Below are 18,035 nucleotides of genomic sequence, written 5' to 3'. Positions count from 1 at the left end.
TTTGGCTGCCACAAATACCAGCCTGCAAGGCCAGTGGGCAATGATCATGGAAATTTATATTCCATGGCATTCGGAATGGAGGAATCCAGATAATGGAAGCCTATTTTGGCCAAAGGTTTGAAATTTTTTTACTTACTCGATTACAGCTTTTAAAAAAAAAAAAAAAACACCAACTGGCACAGCTCTGGGGAGTTGTAGTCCATTATTTTGGGAGTTGTAGTCCAGAAGAGGCTGTCTAGAACCACAGAGACAGGAAACTGGCTGTACCAAAGATCAAGGGAGAGTAGGAGGACAAGACCTTTTTCAGGTGATGACATTTAGGACAAGAGATTCCTTCGCTCCTTAGGACTCTTTTTTGCACCTCTTCCATATTAACAAAAGATCCTTACACCTCCATTTCTGGTTACCTGCTTAATCCTCCTGCTTTTCTTCAGAGGGGAAATATATATATATATCAGACAGTTCTTTCCATTGCAAGTCATTCTGCAAAGTGACCCACGTTGCAGGTCTTGGGGCCGCCCATTTGCCTGTGCCTATGAATCAGTTCCAAGGGAAGAAATCCAGTGGCCTAGACAAAGTGATGCTTCAGCAGGCCAGCTCAATGAAGCAGCAGCTCCTGAACCAATTACATATGTTTCTGGGACTTAGCCTGGATATTAGAGTTAAATGGTCGGAAAGCTTCTTTGGAAAAGAAAAAATCAAACTCACTCGCAGTTTCCAAAACTCCAGGTAGTGGAGATGGAGGAAGGCAAAGACCACCCAAGCCAGCTGCAGAAAAAGCACAGTTGGACAGCTCATGATCAGGACAGAGAGGGTACCCCCCCCTAATATTTGAGGACCATCCTGGCCCATGAGCGGCCCTGGAGTATCCTATTTATGCTCAAAGCTTGGAAAGGTTAGTTTTTAGATAGCAGCTCTCAGAACCTCCTAGCTACCATGCCGGCTGGGGGATTCTGTGTGTTGTCTAAAAAAAATAACTTTTGTAAGCTTTGTTTATGCTGTAGTGTTAAAAAGGAGCATTGCTGGAGCAGCTAAAAAGCCTCTCCAGTTTTACTTCTCCACTTTATTCATGATCAGCCCAATGCCTCCATGTAAGAAGCCCACCAGTAAGTCATGAAAGGCATCAGCAGAAGCCCTGGTTGCTCCACAGTTGATATACACAGGTGGACTGTTCTGAAAATGAAAGCGCCATCTTGACTAATAGCTACAGTTTGTATGGATCTGTCTAATCCAGATCAAAGCTATCATGGCCTAAAAGAATGCAGTGGCGAGACCACAATGGATGGAAATATGTTAGTAAACGGAAGGATGTGCATGTTTTATGATGAATCACAACTGTTTTTAACCAGCTGAAGGTACTTCACCCTTGATGGCTCAGCAGAGGGAGAATCCTTGCTTTTCCTTGCCAACTGCTTACCTTTCCAACTTTTGCTTTGATCTCAATCTTCAGTCCACCTGTCGTGGTCCAAGAGGTTAGGACTTCAACTCTCAGAAGCCCCAGCAAGCGTGGCCAGAGGTAGAGGATTCTGGGAGTTGAGGTCCAACACATCTGGAGAGCCAAAGTTTAAGAACCATGGCTGTGTTTAAGGAGCAGTCCACTTCAAACCCACCAGCATGGCTGATTTCCCTGTAGTTTGAGAGGAGACACCCCTAATATGCCACTCAAGAGAGGAGAGAGTTTAGTATTGGGACAAAGGTCTCCAAAACCCAAAATAAGGGGTCAGACAATTTGTAGCTCTCTAGACGTTGCAAATCCCGGAACCTCCCACCATTGGCTCTGCAGTCTAACATCTGGAAAGCATCATGAGAAGCCAGCATTGAGCATTCATCAGTGTTGGCTTCCCATGTACTAAGCCACACTGGCCCTGAAAAGAAAAGAAAAAGGGGGGGGGGGGAGAGAAAGGAAACGAAAGGAAATACGTTGTCTTCTCCACCAACAAAATTTTGGCACTTGCTTCTGATGTGTTCTCACATGACCCATGCTGAGCAAAGTGAATTGGGCAACCATTTAGGGTTTTTTTCCCCAACTTCTGGTGCAAAGGAAGGAAGTTATCTTAGCCTAACAAGTTGTACCAAATTTTGCCTCCAGGAAGCAAGTCAGGCTCTCATATTCCTCAAGGTATGTGCCAGGTGTGTGTCTGACTCACGTGGGGTAGAATTGTATACCATCTGTCCCAGGTTGGCCCCTGTTCCATTCTATTGTGTAACAAGCCACAACTACTCAGCGACCAACTCTATGGCCAAGCCCTCTGTCTCGGATTTACAGTGTGTTTCGCTTTCAAACTATCCCAGGAAAAATACCAGCCCTGATCTTATTACAATGCCCTTGGCGGCTGTGGCATTGTATTAACACATGGCATTGTATTAACACTCCCGGTGCAGCGGGTTGTTGAGCCACAAATTTAGCCTTCCAGGGTGGGCTTTGTTGGAGTTGCCATTGTTATGAAAAGCACAATATCTCAGCTCTGTTGAAAGGGATGTGGAAAGAGTACGTCAGTCATTTACTGGCACAACCTTTTAAAGGGATTTTTTTTTTTTGACATTTATAGGCTTATTACAGAAACAGGAACTGGTTGGTTGGAGTGTTGTGGAATCTGGAGTCGCCCCCCCCCCAAAAAAAGGATTTTACATCTCTGATGGATCATATATTTTGAGGATGGGCAATAACTCAGTGAAGACAATGTGCTGTGCTTAGCGATGGGCTAGGAAGGGTGGGCAATCGGGAGCCCTGAACAGCTGCTGACTGTCAGCAGTCGGAATAAATGGATCAATGATTTGACTCAGTATAAACAAGGCAGGTCCTACCATTAGACAAAGTGAAATGGATGCTTCAAGCAGCAGACTGGGCATTCTGAAAGCACAACACATTTCTTAATTTGTGTGTTTTTTTTAAAAAATTTTTGTCAGAGATGGTACGAGGTGCTTGGTCCCTCTTGTCCAGAGTTTGGAGACTTCCTTTCAACTAAAATAAATGCAATGACACATTGAAGCTCTTCATAACAGAGCAGTGGCAGGATGCTTTTCTGGAAACCCAGATGTGAACGAAGGAGTGGGGAAGGGGAATGGCTGCTAATCCACCTCAGGCAGCAAAATATCTGGGGCTGCCTATAAGGCCAAAGGCAGACAAAAATCTGACCAGATATAGACCACCTGAGGTGGGTCTATGGTGCAGTTTTCAGCCTCTGCTTTCCTCTACACAGATACAGTGGTGCCACGCATAGTGAGTGCCCCGTTTAATGACGAATCCACATAGCGATGCAGATTTAGCGATCGCAAAAACGATCGCATTGCAACGTTTTGAATGGGCGAAAATCGCATTGCGGTGATCAGTAAGCGTTTCACTTACTGATCTTCGCATTGCGATGTTTCCCCAACAGCTGATTGGCGGTTCCAAAATGGCCACTGGATGAAGAAAATGGCCGCCCCCAGCGTTTTTGCGCCCTGCCCTCACTTACCGAGGTGGCGAAAATGTCGGCCGTATGGGGAATCTTCACGTAGCGGTGAGTTCTTTCCCCATAGGAACGCATTAAACAGGGTTTAATGCGTTCCTATGGGGTTCCCCCCTGCATAGCGACGTTTCCGGATAGTGACGATTTATCCAGAACAGATTATCGTCGCTATGCAGGGCACCACTGTATTCAAAAATCTACAAAAATGAGCCTAACTAGAAATGGCTAAAGGGGCACTTAGCAGTTATGGAAAATAGGTAGGGTTTTCCCCTTGTTAAATTGTACAGGGCAACCTGCAACCATTTAAAAAAAGGTGCCTTGACTCCCACCACTTTTTTTTTTTTAGAAAAAGAGAGGGCTGAGAGAGTGAAGCAGTACTGCATGAACAGTACCCTGTTTTCCCAAAAATAAGACCTAACCTGAAAATAAGCCCTAGTATGATTTTTCAGGATGCTCGTCATATAAACCCTACCCCCCAAAATAAGTCCTAGTTAGGTGAAACCCTGCCCTCCACCCTTGTGCAGCAACCAGAAGAAGATGACAGGAAGGAATTTGAATAAATGTAGATAGTTGCAGTACATGAAAAAAAAAATAAAACATCCTCTGAAAATAAGCCCTAATGCATTTTTGGGAGCAAAATTTAATATAAGACCCTCTCTTATTTTCGGGGGAAACACAGTACTTGTGGTCACATGTGAGGCTGGCCATTTGCCTGCGCCGGTTTTTGACCCACATTTGCATGGCGCTACCTTGTCCTCAACTCTCTTCAGCTCCTTGTCTAGCCAAGTATTAAGGCCAAGAGAGCAGCCACAACCCACAAAAACACACAAGGACATATCCGGGGAGGGATCTTCAATTAGCTTCCCCAGGGTTGCCTTCTGGAGGAGGCAGCCTCTGAAACTCTCAGAATATTTAACCGAAATCAAGGAATTGCCCTCTGTCATTATCCTATAACAAACAGATCAGGTTAATAGCGGTGGCTGCCGTTTCTCTGAACAGCACTCTATCATTAAGCGTTGTTAACTATGACAGGTTCATACCCCGACTGCCGATGGAGTTGCAGTTTGACAAAATAACAGCTGTTCCGTTTTATGCAGTGCTTTTACTGGGGCGGAGGCTGATTCCTCCCTCTTTCCTGCTACGCCACTTCTTTCTTTTCTTCTGTAAGCCTTTCGAGTATTCTTGGTATTTAAGGTTTGGGTGGGAAGAGAAGGGGCGAAGGAGGCCGGGAGTCTCAGCTCTTCGCATTTCATGCTTTCTTGCAGGTTTTTGTAACAGAGGATGAAACGTCCCGAGGCCACGGCTAAGTGGCCAGTAAGCAATTTGTCTTTGGTAGGAACAGCCGCGTAGACCTACGAAACAGAAGGAGTCAAACACCCTCTCAAGAAGAGACACGAAGAGGTGGCTATTTGAGGATCAGGACCACTGCCGCCACCCTGTCCCCAGCTGGCCACACTGCCATTTCTGTTCATCTTCAGAGGCTGAAAGGCAGATGTTCAATAGGTCAACCTTCACCAGCTCATAAATTTCAGCTGATGGTATATGGTGTCACCTGAATCAATTGCATTCAGATATTATTATTTCTGATCCTCCAGTCCTTCCTTAGGAAGAAATCAGTGTGGTGTCTCTCTGTTGTTGTGTAAATTTTGTCCCCTAAAACAGTGGTTCCCAATCTTAGGTAATTCAGGTGATCTTGGACTGCAACTCCCAGAAACCTTCAGAAGCGCAACTGGTGGTGAAAGCTTCTGGGAATTGCAGTCCAAGAACACCTGGGTTACCCAAGGTTATGAACCACTGCCCTTGTTTGAGACATTCATGTAAGGTAAAGGTTCCCCTTGACATTTAGTCCAGTCGTGTCTGAATCTAGGGCGTGGTGCTCATCCCTGTTTCCAAGCCGTAAAGCCAGCATTTTGTCTGAAGACAGTTTCCATCGTCACGTGGCCAGCACAACTAGACACAGAACACCATTACCTTCCCACCATGGTGGTGCTTATTTATCTACTTGCATTTGCATGCTTTCTACCTGCTAGGTTGGCAGGAGCTGGGACAAGTGATGGGGGCTCACTCCATCACGTGGATTCGATCTTATCATGGCTGGTCTTCTGATCTTGCAGCACAGAGGCTTCTTCGGTTTAGCCCATGGCGCCACCACGTCCCCTAAGATACATTCATGTAGGTGTGGGCAACTAATCATCTTCCAGATATTGCAGTCCTCCAGATGGGACGCAGATGAAGTTGCAGACTTTCAGATGGAGACTACAACCCCCAACATCTCCGTTAGAGGCCGATTTGTGAATTCCAGCAGCAGCAAAAGCTGTTGAGCATGTAGAGTAATGCAGAAGGCAAGGGTGCTTTGGAGCATGTTTAAATGGCACCTCCTGAAGCCATTCTAGGGCTGTTCTAAGGGACAAAAACAAAGATGTCTGAGATCCGTTGTTTTTCACATCCCCAAAGTCTTCAGCTGTCTGTGTGCTCAAACCTTGGGGGATAATGAGGAAATATGATGCAAATGATGAATATCTAAAAGTTCTGGGCTACTGCAAAGTTTGGGACAAATTAAATGGGACCTTAACATACATATGTGATCCTGTTGTTGTTTAAATGCCAAGAGCAGCTGCTGAGGGAGAACCTGAAAGTAGGAGAGGAAGGATGTTCTCTTTCCCTGTTGTGATCCTGGCATAATTTGCCCCATAATTTCGTGCCAACAGCAGACTCTGCCACTGGCACCAGTGCACGCCACTGTGGAGGGAACAGGGTTAATCTCCCTATTCCTAACATGCAGAGATATGAACAAGGACCTGGACATTCCAGCAGCTTCTGTTTTCATCGGAGCTCACAAAATGCATGCATTAAAATGCAAAAATGCCTTTAAGGCAGGGTCTAGGTTGGAACTTAGAAGATTCTTTTCCCTTTAAGCAAGGGGGGGGGGAAGGACCACCCCTCCTGAGAGGCCAAAGTAGAATTTTTCACCCTCCTTAATCCTGTTCCAGAAAGGAAAGGGCGTATATTGCAGGAAGCTGCTTCCAACTCCATGGCTCTTATTATTTTCACTCAGCACAGCCTAATCAGATTATATCTAAGAGGAAGAAGGAAGGGAGGGGGGGAGAGAAAAGGAGTTTGTGTTCTGATTGTTTCTCAGCTCTAAAACCTGCCCTTTGTCACACTCCTCCTTTTCATGTCCAAAAGGGAAGGGAATAGAAAGGCCCCTTTGCTCTCTTCTCCCCCCCCCCCAAGCAAAATAAAGCATCTGGCTGATTTTGAGCCCAGAAAAGAGCAGATGGGAAAAACATCAGCAGGTTTTCTCTGTTTACTCTTCCTCCACTTAGACTAGCAGCTTGTCCAGGCTGGTTTGGATTCGGGGTGGGGAGGGGTGGGAGACAGATACAGAGTAAAAAATCATAGGTCTCTAGATGTAACAGGGAGGCATTTCACTGCTGGAGGTGAAGGATAAGATTTTCCTCTTCCTAATACCACACTTGGATGGCTGGATAGCCCAGTGGTTTGGGCATCTGTCTGCAGATCCAGAGGTTGGGGGTTTGATTCCCCCACTGGGCATTCGGGGAGAAGAGCCAGCCTGGGTGGCCTTGGGCCAGCTGCACCATCCCAGCGATGTCCCAGAAGAAGGGAATGGCCAATCACTTCTGAGCACTCTGTACCTGGAAAATGCTGAGAAGGATTGCCATAAGTCAGAATTGACTTGGAGGCACGTGATTAATGCCACACTTAGAGAAGATGACTGATCAGGCAGTTAAAACTTCCTCCAGTCTTTTCACTGGGGCAGCATCTTCCACCCTGAGGCCAAACGGTACATGATAAACATCATTGTTGCTTCTATGTCCTGTTAAGTCATGTCTGACGTTGGGTGACTGTCGCAGGGTTTTCAAAGTACATGAGATGTTCAAGAAGTGTTTTACTGAAGCCACCACTTCAATGACTTTCCATGGAGGAGGCAGGCAGGGGTGGGATTTGAACTTAGGTTTCCTAAATCCTCCTAGTCCATCACTCTATCTGCTGCACCGCCCAATCTTAGAAGCTAAAGTGGTGCTATGTACTCCAGAGATGTGATTCCGGCTGCCCTCCATCTCTGAGAAATCGGATTTGCAAATAAAGCCCAGAAACAAAGCAAACTACAGTAATTGGTCAACTACAGGAGGTGCAAAAAATAGATCTTGCTGTGATAATCAGATGCCTTCAGGGGTTAAGGAATGCCTTCTTCTACTGATGTAGTATGGGGAGCCAGGAAGTCCATGAGTCTCCCATTTCTGTTTCCCCATATCTGCTTGACTGAGTTGATTTCCTCACTCTCCCTAACGGTAGGGCCAGGCCTGCAACCATTCAGGGGGAGCCTGCTTGTGGCCTTTCTGCTCTTTCTTTCCATCCTTCTTTTGCTCCCTCGGGCGCTACACCTTTCTCTGGATCTGCACGCCTTTCCGGCAGGACACAGTCATAAAATGTTTCAAATGTTTTTGTCCAGATGAAGATAAAAAAATTTAATGATGTAATTTTGAGGGGGTGGGTGGGGGGATCTAATTGCACAGGACAAAGAGATGCATCTCTCCTGAACTTTGAGTGGCTGTCTCTTCTTGGCATTGCATTTGAGCTGCAGGAAGAGGGAAGAGGCTGAGGCTGGCGAACCGTGAACTGCCTTGTTGCTGAGCTCTGTAATCAAGAGGTCCCTTGCCTGGGCCCTCCGAGAGCAAGAGCCATCGTGAGCTATGCCGGTTCCCAGATGCATGTCCGAAGGAAGATCACCCTGGAGTGACAGCAGTCTTTTTTTTTTAAAACTCTCTCCTGTAGGGAGGAAAACCGATTCAGTCTTTTGGCCCATTAGCCTTGAAATCAAGCAGAAAATCCGAATGCTGGTTTCCAAAGGATACATGGAAGAAGGCGTCATTTTTAGCATCATCATCATCATCATCATCTCCCTCTCTCTCCCTCTCTTCTGTTCTGTTCTCTGCATGGGGTTGGATTGCCCTCCTGGACTCCTTCAGTCAGAGTTTATTAACAGTACATCCTGGTTGTTCTCGGCTAGAGGTTTGGAAAAGGCGGGAAATTCCACCCCATGCTTCCTTCTTGCCCTGACGGAACAATTTACTTATTAGAATGTAGATTTCTTTGTTTTTCCCCCAATTCTCCTGGCTCGTAACCCTGCCCACCCTCCACCTCTTCCCTTCGTCCGTTCTTAATAAATGCACTGCCAATCGCTCAACGACGCTGATACTGAAGGCGTTGCCAAAGCCTTCTTTCTCCGAGCCCACCTCTGAGATCTGGCTCTTTTCATTACCCCCTTTTCTGTTCCTTTCCTTATTTCCAGAGAAGTCCGTTGAACTCTCTCTCCATCTCTCTCTCTCTCTCTCTCTCTCTCTCTCTCTCTGTTTACCTTGTATTAATCCAGGCTGTGGTGGAATCTACATACTGAGGAGCTAGCCAGCCTTCGAAGATGGAAGGGGAAGGGGGCGAAGAAGGATCAAGTGGTAGCTAATTAAAAAGTGTCATCCATTCCAGAGGACTTCGAGATGCCAAAAGGCAGGCAGGCTGGCCGCTCAGCCGCCTCAGATGGATCAGCGGCACACTCCAGCGGTGGCCGAAGAATCAGAGCCCAGGGCCTCGGCTCCGGAAAAAGGCCACCGCAGAAAGACAGAGCAAAATAAACCACCACCCACAGACGCAGGCCACCACCGCATTTTGGATTTTAGTCTGCTGCAAGTTAATGGTCAGCAATAAAAATAAATAAATAAACGTTGGCTTTCAGCTAGCATGGATCTCCTTCGGTCGGACGTCGCCGAGGCCCTTTCATGACGGCCACAGCTGGGCTCGCTCAAAAGCCGGGGGCAGGTGGGCGTTGGGCGCCATTTTGGCCTCACAAAGGCAGGGTCGCTCCATCCCCAAAGGCGCCGTGTCAGCCCGGCCTTCCAGATGGAGGAGGAGGAAAAGTAGAGGATGGAAGAGGGGACAGAAACCGCGGCAACGGGAAGAGTCGAATGGAAATAAATCAGCAGCACTCTTCTCCCCAGGCCGGCCTCGTGGCCGCCATCTTGAATCACCAGCAGGGCCGTGACTGTTCATGGATTCATGGAGGGCACAGGGAGAATCAACACAAAAATGCTTTTCAGTGACTAAAGGATGCTCCTGATTCATCGGGCGGCCCCTTTCCCCTTTGCTGTCAATCTCAGCATCCTGTCTTAGCAGGCACCTCAAGAGAGGCCATCTCATCCCTCACCATCCGAGGGGGTCCCTCTTCTCAGATGGCGGCACCAAGACTCTGGGGGGCCATGGAATTTCTTAGTCCCTGGAGTTATATGGAAAGTATTCCATGCGTTATCTTCCCCCCCCTTTTTTTTTGGTTAGCCCTTTTCATGCCTTCTCCAGCTCCATATCATCTGTGACCTTAAAAAAGCAGAATTGAAGAGCATTACGAATGATAACTTTATTTTGGAAAAATAATTTCCAGCATGTCATAATACTTTTGGAAATATTATATATATAGGCAGATAGGTAATCCTTACATTCAGGAAGAGGAATCAGCTGGCCTCGAAACAGCAACTAACCAGAACTTCCATCATTCCCAAAAATCGCTCCCCAGCTCCCTGGGGCTAATGGGTGTTATAGTCCTAGACACAAATGGTGAAACAACAGCCCTTCTTTTTACCGTTTGTGTTTTATACAGAAAATAGATTGGAGTAAAGAGCATGGCTGTCAAAAGTCCAAGGCATGAATAGTTGGCTCTAATTTCCTTACTCTGACATCGCTCAACCTGTTGAAAAATGATGCGGGGCGAGGGGGAAAAAACACAATACCCACCTGGAACATTATCTGAATTGAAACATTGTCAGGCATAGTTCTTGTCCCAGTAATTCTGTTGTAATAAAAACCCCATCAGTATTTCCATTATAAACCCTGTTTAATCCAACTGTAAAAAATGTGCTCAAGGCTGAGATTTGTAATATGAATTCAAAGCTTGGGAGCAATTTCCTTAAAAAAAAAACTTTTCACACTTTAAAAATAAGTTTGGCAATGTTTCAGTTTGCGACGAGCAACACTTACTGTCCCAAAGTTTTTCTGTCTCAAGGGTGTGCGTGGAGGGGGGAGAGGGAGACCATAATCCCATTTAATGTCATGTACTGCATGTACTGTTAAATTTCATACATTTCACACCAGAAAACATCTGTTCCCTCCCTTTCTTTGAAACGATGTCAGCCAAATATTGCATTTTGATGTAGGGAAAAAAACAACAGGGAATGGGAGTCCTATTCTTGAGACCATTCCAAAATCTTGTTGCTATTTGTTTTCCACCTTTGCACCAATGATGGCGGGTTGTAGGGCTCTTTTGCTCCTTACGTATCTTCAGAACCACCCTGAGAGAGTGTAACAGCTCCACATTCATCCAGGAAGCGACATGGATCAGCGGGAATTTGAACCCAGATCTCCCGAGTCTTATTCCAAGATGCTAATCGCCACAACTTAGTGAATCTTGCCAGTTACCATATTATCATGGCTGTCATTATTTACATGTCTGTTCTCTCTTTTCTACTTAATGGCTCAAGAGAGCATACGATGCTTTTCTCCTCTCCACTCTATCTCCCCCACAGCTCTGTGAGGTAGGTCAGGCGGACAAAGGGTGACTCATGTTCATCTAGCGAGTTTCATGGCTGAAGAGAAGTTAGAACGTGCACCTCCCACATCCCACCTTACTTTGGCTTTCATATCCACCCACAACACACTACCCAGGAAAAATAAATTCCCAGAGGCTTAGGCACACCAGATCAGAGACGTATTTAGTCATTAAAAAAGAACGATTGATTTCTATGTTAGAGCATATGCATAAACATGGAAGATCATGGTTTCCATGCTTGTCACCTCCAGGTAGAGCTAAGAAAGAACGGTGCCCAGGGCTCAGGAAAGATGCTGCCAGTCTGCGTAACCATACTGCATAACATGGGCCAGCTTCCTCTTCCCTATTATTCCAATTATTTCTTCTAAGTATAAGCCAGGGTGGTTTAGCGAATCGTGTTGGAGTCAAGAGACCTGGGTTCAAATCCCTACTTAGCTGTAGTGTCAATGTCAAACCACCCTTTAAACCTCTCGCACAGCTTGAAAACCCTATTAGGATTGTTGTTCAGTCAGAGGTGACTCAATAGAATAACAATTCTAAAAGTGGCTAGATAAGGATCCATTCCATTGTACCTTTTTTGCTACTTCAGGAAATATGAAACAGAAGCGAGTATTTCCCCCCCCCCCCAAAAAGCCATCTCCCAGTAGGTGAAATTATATCTGATCGACCTGACCTGCCTAAGACCCAGGAGCCCTGTAAGATGGTCTATCATTCAAAGTCTTGCCTGTGTAACTTAAGGGGACAAGATGACACCGGTCATAGGCGTACCTCTAACAGAGGATATAAATAGCCCCAGATGAAAGCTGCACTCAGCCAGCCATGCTCCCCAAACCACAATAGTTCAGTCTTCTTTGCAACAGCACCATAATCGCTCACCATTGGCCCATACTGTGTCAGGGCTTGACCTAAAAGTCTCTGCATCGCAGGTTTCCATGCCTGGATAGCTATAGAACAGAAAAATGGCACATTTTATTTAAGAGGAAGAAATGGTGGGAAGAGATTTGATCCTCAGCAGATGCCATTCCAGACCAGAAGTAGGAAAGAACTAATTACAACTGACATAGTTATCAGGAAGAGATGGATTTCTATGGCATGTCATTTTTCATTCCTGCAACCTATGTTTTGAGCTTATGGGTGGGTCTGAACATGTGTTGTTGTTTTTTTAGTAATCTGGCAAGAAAGGCCAGATTACTCATAAACATGCTTGAACTTGCTTATGGGCTCAAACGTTGGTTGCATATAATTAAGAAAAAGGAGGAAAAAACGGAAAAAAAAATCAAGTAATTTCAAAACCTTTTATTTTAGAATGTATTTCAGAGCAGGCATATTTCAGAGATTAAGTGATGGTATGCCCATGTTCCTCTGTTGCAATTTTAAAAAGAAACGAAAAAAAGATCACCCCATACAGAAAAACAAAAATTGATTTGACACCATCTCTTCTGAACTGCAGCCTACCCTATCAGAGGCAGTCCACCAAAGCTTACGTTAAATGAAAGTTTTAAAGCACCACAAAACTGGGTTCTGTATTTCAAAGCAAATTTTGACAGGCCTGGGTGAGACAGAAGTTCATCTCTTTATCATTTATTTATAATATTTTCTATACCAAGCTTTGCCTTATGAAGACAAGGTAGTTTACAAAATATAGAAAAGAAACAAAAAGCAATCTTAATAAAAACCCACATTGAAATACCTGTGGCAATCAATGCGCAGTAGCAGATCCAGAAAAGTCCTGGATCCTATCCACCATATAGCCAGGAAAGAGAACTCTGCTTGAAAGCCTGAAGCTGCTCCATGTCAACAATACTGGAGTAGAGGATCCAGTGATCTAAGCAATAGATCACTGGATATAAGGCAGCTTTTTATGTTCCTACAAAAAAAAAAAGCATAGATGGGAAAAGTCACTTTCAAGAAAGGACAATCAGTATGGCCAATTCTCCTATCAACCGGTATAGTCCAGAGGTTGGGGTCAAAATTAACTTTATCTAATGAAAAAGGAAAATTCTGTTACCTAGACAGGTAAACGAATCAGGTAAAACATGAAACATCTTGTTGTTACTTGCCTAGCATGTGAAGATGCTCCTGCTCATGTATTCCCCCCCCCACATCTGGAACCAAGACGGAACAAATATTTGGGACTTTTTTTTTTATTTTGTATTTTGTTTCTGGTATAAACAAAAAGCTGCAGCTGATTCCTTCTGGAATAACAGCCGTCGGAGATACAAGAAGCCGTAGATGGGCTCCCTTCTGTCTTATGATTGGTGTTTGAGAGGTAAACAGAGGCTTCATTGTGTTTTGAAAGACCAAAGTGTCTGGAAGGAAAAGGTTGTCACGGCAGGAAATGTGTGATTTCATGGTCAGTTTCCAGAGACAAATATTTTGCTACCGTTTGGGCTCCCAAGGAGAAGACAGAGGAGCAGCTGAACAGAACAAGTAACGAGTATTTCTGGTATATGACAAGAAGTGGAGGATTATGCCCTCGGGAATGGCTACCACCCAGGATATAAGACACAGGAGATCTTACCGTCCTAAACTCAAGAGTGTAGGGATGTAAATTCCATAGTAACCCATATCCATGTCCCCGTGAGGCAGAAATGTGGTGTCATAAATATTGCAAACCTGTTCCAACTGCTAGGTATGTAAGGCACATTACGGTGCATTGCGTTATCTAACGGTTTCATTATCTCTTGTATTCTAAATGCAAAGTGCACCCGAGAGAGAACAGGTGATGCAGGCATGGTAGAAAGAAGAGAAGAGGAGGTTCACCCCCATTTCCTTGAGGAGCAGAAGGTTCCAGAGAGGGTTAAAAGGTCTCCTTCCTTGCAACGCTCAGCACCAGAGGCTTGGGATGCCTGCAAAATATCAGTTTATTTTAAATATGCAAGAGGATGAGGGAAAACAAAGTCTCTCAAGCACGTCTGGTAATTCTGTACCAGGTCACTAAACAGCAACTGCGGGGCCACCCCACCCCACTGTAGCCTCATTCGAATACTGGTTTATCCCACGGGCAGAAACCACAGCTAGCAAATTTGGCCCCTAGGAGCAAACAGCACCATCTCCCGCCTGGTCCACCCTGAAAGCATGGGTACGAGAAGCCCCCTCAGGAAAAAGGAGGAGCACAATGTGGGAGAGAAGTTTCTACCTTCAAAGAAAGAAAGAAGAAAGAGGGATTGAATCGGAGTGGAATGTGTTGACATTTATCTCGCTAATTCTCCCCTGCACATTCATCCCTAGATTTCACTTCCATATACATTTTGGCACTGTGGGGCAAAGCCCTGGGGATCTGCCCATCGAGCATCAGTAGGAAACACTAAAGTCACACCTACACTACACTTAGAGCAGTTTGATACCACTTTATCTGCCATGTGACCATCCAGTGAAATCCTGGAATTTATAGTTTACTTGGGTACACAGTTCACTGCTATAGTTCAGGGAGGTGCGCCAGAGTTCTCTAGCAGAGAATTACAAGCACCTACAGGTCCCAGGATTCCAGAGGATAGGACAAAGTCCATTAAAGCAAAACTGTCATAGTTGTGTAGTCTAGGTAGAGCTAAGCATTATGTATGTGAACAGCTTACACCCATGGTTCCCAACCTCGGTCTCCAGGTGTTCCTGGACTACAATTCCCAAAAATCCTACTAGTGTTGAAGGCTTCTGGGAGATTTACTCCAAGAACATCTGGGGATGCAAGTTTGGGAACCACTGCCGTTCACATCTTGAGCAAACACCAAACACATGCATTCTTATTGTCTTACTGCAGCCTTTCCCTGCCTGGCACCTTCCGGAGATGTTGGATTTCCCATCGTTCTTAACCAAGCCAAAGATCTGTGAGCCCAGGTGAGTACCAACCTCTACAGAGCCTTCTCCCCATTTCCCTGATCCTTAGGAAGACTTTATAGAGAGAAGCACACCAGTCTGTCTGATTAATTTTAATATATTGTACTCATAATTAATATTTAATCTGCTGCTGCTCCTTATTTACCATATCTTATTTGTTATAGTAAGGTTGCATGTACTGAATGTTTTTAGCTGCATTATTGGAATATATCAATAGGAACTATGCGCCATCAAGTCAATTCTGAATTATGGTAACCCGTTCCAGGGTTTTCTAGATAGATAGAATTCTCAGGTGATTTACCGTCCCCTTCCTCTGAAAATGCTCTTGGGACTGAAAATTGCCAAAGGTTACAAAAGTTTGGAAATCAAAGACCCAGCCTCTTCAGCCGTTGTTCCTTATACAAAGTATGTTTATTACAGATTTGTAATTTGCTTTCTGAAGATTTTTTTTTCTTACCTTGAAAATGTGCAGTAGATGTAAAGACTATTGCTGCTGCAATTACTGCCTCTACGACTATTGATACAGGGTTCAATATTATACCTGATGTAATGTAGTGGAAAGAGTGGCATTTTAGGACTCAGGAGACCTGGGTTCAAATCCCTGCTAAACCATGGAAACTCACTCAGGGAGTGGAACTGGTAAAGCCATTCCTTAAATATCTTGCTTACTTTGAAAGCCCTGTTAGGGTGGCTACAAGTCAGCTCCAGCTTGGCATCACATAACACATACACAAATATTATCATTGATGGAAAGATGGAAGGAAGAAAAACAATATTCCAATATTCATCACGAGTTCCTCCCAGATAAGAGCACAGCTAGAAGAAGTGCATGCGTGTGCACAATATCTCAGCTCCCAGGACCTCCAAGGAAGAATGCCTGCTGGCTGTCCTGACTGGGGGATTCTGGAAGTTGTAATAATTAGAGAGGAACATTTCCAGCCTGTGAATAACAGAGCATTACATTATTTATCCATTTGGGGAGGAGATAGTGAACACCCAAACAATCAAACTGAGGCTTGGGGGGGCTGAAGCTATGCAGCAGCATTTATCCAAATTGGTTATGATAACACCATTGGCACAGAGTCTGTTGCACTGGGGACAGCCCTCATTAACATCCGATTAAAAATCCATTTTCAATCTGTGATGAATGAATCCTGTAATTGATCAAATCAGTGCAATTACTCTTCACAGGCCCTCAAAATTAAGGCAGCAGGTTCCATGCCTCCATTTGAAATTGCAATATTCTCACATCTCTCCGTCATTAAGCAAAAATCGTTAAGATATCTGCTGTAAGGTGTCTTATTATCTGCTGCCTGCGACATCAACCATTCTTTGGAATGTTCTTCCGAATGAAAACACTAATGTTGCTGGTGTTCTTCCTGGGCTTATGGGAATATATTGTAAGCTAAGAGTCGAAAATATATTTAAAAGGTTGCTTTGTCCTTTAGATGACCTACAGAATGTGCTCTTTTAAAGGAGCCATACGCCATTGTCTTTTATGTTGTGGTAATCAGAATGTCATCTTCGGTTTCCTGCATCCTTCCATCCCTCTCTTGTCTGCTCTGCTCTGTCACAAGTTCCCTTTCATCCAAAGGCTAAGCAAGTCAAAGCTACTCTTAAAACATATCCAGGAAAGCAGCCTCCAGCTCTTCAGAAACTCATCAACATTTAGGACTCATTGGGAAGACTCGGGACCATGCATAGACTCAGTTTGCTGCAAAGCACCTCTAATAGGAAGCCAACTGTCTGTGTCAAGGCTGTGTTGTACTCAAGAGCTGCAGGCTACGTCCGATCTACAAAAAGGAAAGACCTCAGAGTTGTGTCACAAGACCCTGACAAGCCGGAACAGGTCCAGAGAAGGTGGATTGTCAGTTGCTCAAACAGCCTCAAAGAAGAGAATTGCTGGAGTGTTATCAAAGATTCAAGGGGAGGAGCTAAAAGAAAACCCATTATTGAGGGCATTTCTGCCTGTTGCAGCGAGTCGCTTGAAGACTGCAGCCAAGAGCTTCCGTGTGGCAAGCTCTGTAATTTCCTTACCTGCCATAGGCAACCAGGCCTATGGCTATTTACAATTCCTTACAGTAGTAAAGAGTTTGTAACTCTACGCATTAGTAGTGGAAAAAAATAAAATTGCTTCACTTCCTTACAGATCAACAGCTAGCTGACAGATAACGATGACTTTCAGTAACAGACTTCCACAGACTGAAGAGGAGGGGGAAAGACACACAGTGTTGCCTTTTTACACCAATTGGCAAATGCAGTAGCACAGGATGGGTTGCTCATGTCTTTTTGATCCGTTAGGCTGTCCATTTGTACTTGCTGTCTTTCTGTGCGTGCGTGCTGTGTTTCGCACAAAATATGAAAAAAAAAAACAACAATAAAAGAAAGAGTATTTGATGTTTTCCTTTTTGCCCTGAAGGGGACATTTCTCTTGAGGGTGGGGGAATTCTGAACAGGCTTTCTCCCTAAATTAAGGTCACCTCTGATTTCAACACCGCCTTTGCAGTTGGTCCTGTTTTTGCTGCCTGTGCCACGGCACCCGAAAGCTGCACAAGAGAAAGAATGGTAGCTAAGCTCAGGGTTCCAAACGAGACTTCTCAGCAAAACCTACTACATGCCGAAGCGTCGTTCCTTTGGAAGTCTACATGTGGGGACTAGGGGAGGAAGTCAACAATCAAAAGGAAATGTACATTTTTGGAACCCCCAAGGCTGTCACAACAGATTTAGAAAGAAGACCAAGAAGACACATTTCCGACCAGAACAGTTCTGAAAGGCAGGATGCCAGCTTCGTGTTACTGTTCTGATTTCATCCAAAGTTTTTCAAGTAGTTGCTGAGAAACCTCAATGGAGGAGAAGTGAGAGGTTCTCATTAACTATTAACACAACAAACTGCCGTGTTGTAGCAGCTGTAAGGTCCAGAGAGCTGCTTTGTGTAGTGAAACAAGACAGGCTGCTTCTTCGTCCGACTGGAAAAAAAAAACACCACCAAAGATGAGCCCAATTAGTGTGTCTCTCCCTTGCTTGCGTTCCATTGAAACTGGAGCTGCACTTCAGCAAAACAAAGGCCCGGCGTAACGTTACTCTCTTTTCTTGAGTTCCCTGTCCAGCTGGAAAATTCAGGAAACAAAAGCTAGAGAAGA

This window comes from Pogona vitticeps, chromosome 13, assembly GCF_051106095.1.
Source record: "Pogona vitticeps strain Pit_001003342236 chromosome 13, PviZW2.1, whole genome shotgun sequence".
Lineage (NCBI taxonomy): Eukaryota > Metazoa > Chordata > Lepidosauria > Squamata > Agamidae > Pogona > Pogona vitticeps.
The sequence above is the reverse complement of the archived record's forward strand: the minus strand, read 5'-3'. Positions refer to the sequence as shown.